The 6,148-nt window shown below is 29.4% G+C and overlaps 3 non-coding genes across 3 annotated transcripts; 1 reads left to right on the forward strand and 2 right to left on the reverse strand.

Moving 5' to 3' along the window:
• Positions 1 to 2,756: 2,756 nt before the first annotated feature.
• TRNAF-GAA (transfer RNA phenylalanine (anticodon GAA)) lies at positions 2,757 to 2,829 on the reverse strand. Its single transcript has one exon. It is a non-coding gene; the product is annotated as a tRNA-Phe (tRNA).
• Positions 2,830 to 4,665: 1,836 nt separating this feature from the next.
• On the forward strand, positions 4,666 to 4,738 carry TRNAT-UGU (transfer RNA threonine (anticodon UGU)). Its single transcript has one exon. It is a non-coding gene; the product is annotated as a tRNA-Thr (tRNA).
• A 1,105-nt stretch (positions 4,739 to 5,843) lies between these two features.
• Positions 5,844 to 5,931, reverse strand: TRNAS-GGA (transfer RNA serine (anticodon GGA)). Its single transcript has one exon. It is a non-coding gene; the product is annotated as a tRNA-Ser (tRNA).
• Between the last annotated feature and the right edge of the window lie 217 nt (positions 5,932 to 6,148).

A 6,148-nucleotide genomic window follows, 5' to 3' on the forward strand; every position in this document is an offset into this window, starting at 1 on the left:
TTTGAAAACAATTTAAATCATTTAGATAATAATTAGTTTGATCTGTTTTACCGAGAAGGTCTACGGTTCGAGTCCGTATAGCCCTAATATTCCTACAGATACTAATAATATTAATACTATTTTGGATCGAATAGATCTCATTACTAAGACTATTACTAAAAAAAAAACAATTTGTAACTTTCTATTCGAACATATTCATATTCGATAGAATAATATTAATATTAGTATATTCAGCTAGTCTAAAAAAATGGAGACTTTAGACTAAAAATGAAAATGAATTTGGTATATTTTCTACATTCAGAGGAGTACTTTTATGTTTCTTCTTTACGAATATGATATTTTTTGGGCATTTCTAATAATATCAAGTTTGATTCCTATTTTGGCATTTCTAATTTCTGGAATTTTAGCCCCCATTAGCAAGGGACCGGAAAAACTTTCTAGTTATGAATCCGGAATAGAACCAATAGGCGATGCTTGGTTACAATTTCGAATCCGTTATTATATGTTTGCTCTCATTTTTGTTGTTTTTGATGTTGAAACGGTTTTTCTTTATCCATGGGCAATGAGTTTCGATGTATTAGGGGTATCCGTATTTTTAGAAGCTTTCTTATTCGTGCTTATCCTAATTGTTGGTTCAGTTTATGCATGGCGAAAGGGGGCATTAGAATGGTCTTAATTCTTGACTATTTAGACAATTAGAAAAAAAAATATTGAGACAATTATGAATTCCATTGAGTTTCCCTTACTTGATCAAACAACCCAAAATTCAGTTATTTCAACGACATTAAATGATTTTTCAAATTGGTCAAGATTATCCAGTTTATGGCCGCTTCTTTATGGTACGAGTTGTTGCTTCATTGAATTTGCTTCATTAATAGGATCACGATTCGATTTTGATCGTTATGGACTAGTACCACGATCGAGTCCTAGGCAGGCGGACCTAATTTTAACAGCGGGCACTGTAACTATGAAAATGGCCCCTTCTTTAGTTCGATTATATGAACAAATGCCCGAACCTAAATATGTTATTGCTATGGGAGCCTGTACAATTACGGGGGGGATGTTTAGTACCGATTCTTATAGTACTGTTCGAGGCGTAGATAAGCTAATTCCTGTAGATGTATATTTGCCGGGCTGTCCACCTAAACCGGAGGCCATTATAGATGCTATAACAAAACTTCGTAAGAAAATATCTCGAGAAATATATGAAGATCCAATGAGTTTTCAACGAGAGAATAGATGTTTTACTACCAACCATAAGTTTCATGTTGGATACAGTACTTATACTGACAATTATGGTCAAGAATTTTTCTATCAACCGCCATCTACTTCAGAGATATCGTCTGACACATTTTTTTAAAGTACAATAATAAAAAGCAATTCCTTTTTTAAAAATTTCATCGTATTTTAAAAATTTCATCGTAATAGAAAATACTAATACCAAACTCATAAAAAAAATTTAGGAGAAGCAAAAAATGCAAGGTCGTTTGTCTTCTTGGCTAGTCAAACATGGACTAATTCATAGATCCTTGGGTTTCGATTACCTAGGAATAGAGACTTTACAAATAAAGCCCGAGGATTGGCATTCCATTGCTGTCATTTTATATGTATATGGTTACAATTATCTACGTTCTCAATGTGCCTATGATGTAGCACCCGGAGGACTCTTAGCTAGTGTATATCATTTTACAAGAATAGAGTATGGTATAAATCAACCCGAAGAGGTATGCATAAAAATATTTGTATCAAGAAAAAATCCCAGAATTCCTTCGATTTTTTGGGTTTGGAAAAGTGCGGATTTTCAAGAAAAGGAATCTTATGATATGTTGGGAATCTCTTATGATAGTCATCCGCGTCTAAGACGTATTTTAATGCCCGAAAATTGGATAGGATGGCCTTTGCGTAAAGATTATATTGCTCCAAATTTTTATGAAATACAAGATGCTCACTAAATGATAAAAATAATAAACTAATCCAAACTTCTGCAACCCCAGTCAAAGAATATAAGTACATTCTGTTATAGATCAGACAAAATAATTGATTGACATTAAATCAGGCAGAGTAATGGAAGTTGCATTCAGATATTATTATGTGAGAAATCACAAAATTCAGAAATAATAGAATGAATAATTATAGGGTTTAAAATAGGATGGATAGGAGTTTCTTAAGATTCTAAAACAAAAACAATACTGAGTTCTTATCAGCCAAGCCAATAAAAGAAATAGGATGAACTGCAAAAATTCTTTATCTTTATAATAAACTAATTCTTTATCTTTATAATAAACTATATAACGTGCACATCACCATCAATTATACGGCCACGAAAAAAAAAACACAAAGAAAAGGGCTCGATTCTATTTTGGTAATCCTTCTCAGATGAATTCTTAATATTCTCACTCCACCCCAGAACTTCGACTTTTAGGTCTTTTAACCAACTAATTAAACCACTCGAATATTATGGAAATAGAAACCTTTTTTTGTATCGCAGAAAAAAAAGGAAAAAAATAGATAAAGAATTCATTATCTATATATCTATATCTATATATATATAGATACTATAGATAAGCGAATATACCTAATAAAAAATTGCATCTATTCTTTAATCATCTAGGAAAAGTATATCTACAGATACCTAAATAGATCAAAGAAATATGTTATGTATCAGAATCTAGAAGAACACAAATTTGTATGAGTATCTATCCCCCATATTCATTAAAATGAATATGGGGGATAGATACTCATACAAATGAATCTTGTGTCAGGAACCAGATTTGAACTGGTGACACGAGGATTTTCAGTCCTCTGCTCTACCAACTGAGCTATCCCGACCATTCTTGAAGCTTAATACTTTGATTTTAAAAGATTTTTAAAATCTATGTTAATGAATCTATATCAACTAAGTAAAAAAAAAGTTTGTAAGTGAGTTTCCGCAGTAATAATTATTTTTTATTGTTAATCGTTAATTACGCATATGAAAATTCCTTGCTAAAAAATAAGATATTAATTTATACATTTCTGATTAAAAAAAATTCTATGTGTTTCACATATATATTTATATCTATTCCAAAACTCGTCCCTTGTCATTATGATAGATAAGAAAATTATGATAGATAGGAAATTGATGAAAATAAAAATTCCAATTTCGTTGGGAAATAATAAATCGAATAAAACACATAAATAAGGACTTCAAGATAGAGAGGATATAGGAAAAAAATTAGAAAATGAAAAAGTATTTTTGGGGATAGAGGGACTTGAACCCTCATGATTTCTTAAGTCGACGGATTTTCCTCTTACTTTCAATTTCATTGTTGTCGGTATTGACATGTAGAATAGGACTCTATCTTTATTCTCATCTGATTTATCAGTTCTTCAAGGGTTTTAGCCGATTATGATGAAGTGAATAATTTCATCAATAAATATTCCATCTTTTCTTCAACTTCGAATTGATTTGATTCACATTTTTCATTTGTGAATATTTTTATCACAAATAGATCTTCAATAATAAAATAAAAAGTAACAAATTGAAAGAGTATTTCAGTATATATATATGTTTCTAAATGTTTATCTTTGATCCATTCCTGTAATTTTGGTGAAAGGATTCTTTTACTAATGCAATAAAAAAAGTCGTCAATTTCGTTTGTTAGAACAGCTTCCATAGAGTCTCTGCACCTATCCCTTTTTTATTATCACTTTCTGAATTTTTATTTGTTTTCAGAAAACAGGATTTGGCTCAGGATTGCCCATTGTGAATTCCAGGGTTTCTCTGAATTTGAAAATTATTACTTGGTAAGTTTCCATACCAAAACTCAATCCAATTAAGTCCGTAGCGTCTACCAATTTCGCCATATCCCCATCTTTTTTTTTATTTGAATCTGATTATAATAGAATGCTTTTTTTTTCATTTCTATTATGAGAATTATGCGGGAACTTTTGAATTCATTAAATACATATTATTTTATTAAATATTAAAAACCCCTTTCTCCAATTTTATAGATTTTATTTCATCTATATTGGATACCTTTATTTGTTTGAATCAGAACTAATTCTAATATCTATATATTAACAATTCAATATACACAGATATAGACCACATATCTACTTATCTTCTATGTACCTACTTATCTTCTTTTTTCATACAATTTAGAATACTCGAATGGTCGATTCTTTTTTTTTTTTTGTTTTTGCTTAAAAAAAAAAAGAAAATAAACAATCCATTTATTCATATACAATTTATATAACTAAAACGAATCTAGTGGCTAAAAAAAACCATTCTTTTAATTGAATATAATATAGAATTAGACATTTACTTAGAAATATGGAATTCCTTAATAAATATTTACTAAAATTTATATTTATTCAAATTTACTTTAAGTACTAATAAATAATCTTTTTGAAAGAAATCAATTTAATAATATATATCTAGAATAGTAGATCGAAATAAATTATATTAAATAAATTATATTAATATAATATTAATTATTATCTTGCACTTTATGTTATCAGATAAAATAAATAATAGAAATAATAAAAATTGGGTTTGATTTTCTATATTTTCTTTCTCTATTTTTGATGTTTGTATTAATTTGAATTTTGTTATAAATAACTAAAAATTGATAACTAAGATCCCATTCAATTCTTCTGCATATGTATATTTCGTTTACATTAGCCGGTTTAGCTCAGAGGTTAGAGCATCGCATTTGTAATGCGATGGTCATCGGTTCGAATCCGATAACCGGCTTTTCTCTATTTGTTTTTTACATAATTGATAATATCTTTTTTAGAAATAAAAAATTGGGAGAGTTCGATCTCTGCGGAAGAAATCAAGAAATTAACCTACTTTTTTGTATTCTTTTATATACAATAAATTCGGATATTGATAAAATTCATCTAATTCTTCTTTGTACTATAAAACTTTAGTAGATTTCGCTTCATTTAGAATTCTATAATATTTTTCATTTCGTTTAGTTTTCATTTCGATTTATAAGATTTTTCATTTTAAAAAAGGAGTTTTTATGTCACGTTACAGAGGACCTCGTTTCAAAAAAATACGTCGTCTAGGATATTTACCAGGACTTACTAGTAAAAGGCCAACAGTCAAAAACGAATTTCGAAATCAATTGCGCTTCAGTAAAAAATCTCAATATCGTATTCGTTTAGAAGAAAAACAAAAATTGCGTTTTCATTATGGTCTTACAGAACGACAATTGCTTAAATACGTTCGTATCTCCGGAAAAGCTAAAGGATCAACTGGTCAGGTTTTATTACAACTACTTGAAATGCGCTTGGATAACATACTTTTTCGATTGGGTATGGCTGCGACTATTCCTCAAGCCCGCCAATTTATAAACCATAGACATGTTTTAGTTAATGGTCGTATAGTGGATATACCAAGTTATCGTTGTAAACCTCAAGATATTATTACAGCAAAGGATGAACAAAAATCTAAAACTCTTATTCAAAATTATTTTGATTCAGCCCCCCATGAGAAATTGCCAAATCATTTGACTGTTCACCCTTTCCAATATAAAGGTTTAATTAATCAAATAATAGATAATAAATGGGTTGGTTTGAAAATAAATGAATTACTGGTTGTAGAATATTATTCTCGTCAAACTTAAACTTAACTAAAATAACAAGAGTTTTTTTTACAAGGATTTTCTGCTATTCATATATCATAGACATGGATATGCGAAAATTTTTATTCCTTGCCCACCCGTTATCCACTATTTTTTGTATTACCGAAAAATGAGGAATATAAAGTTGTCCATATCAACAAACAAATTTGAAATATGAAATAATGGTATGCATTGGGATGAGTAATATTGATGAATTTGGTAAAGATTCGGAAAGAGAGGGATTCGAACCCCCGGTAAACAAAAAGCCTACATAGCAGTTCCAATGCTACGCCTTGAACCACTCGGCCATCTCTCCTATATAATGATGCCCAGAAACCGGTTGAATGTTGAATAGTGAATCAATCCTATTTTTCATAAATGCATAAAACCTATTCAAACTATAAAAATACAAAGTAAAATTAAAAAAAAACCTCCTACAAGGTCTTAGGATAAACAAATTTGATTGATGAGTTCATTTTTACGTTATTTCGCACTGTATTATAATTATACAATTCCTTTATTTGTGGGATTGA

Source organism: Vigna unguiculata, unplaced genomic scaffold (genome assembly GCF_037176805.1).
Source record: "Vigna unguiculata cultivar grain cowpea cultivar isolate G323 ecotype 2 unplaced genomic scaffold, ASM3717680v1 ptg000438l, whole genome shotgun sequence".
Lineage (NCBI taxonomy): Eukaryota > Viridiplantae > Streptophyta > Magnoliopsida > Fabales > Fabaceae > Vigna > Vigna unguiculata.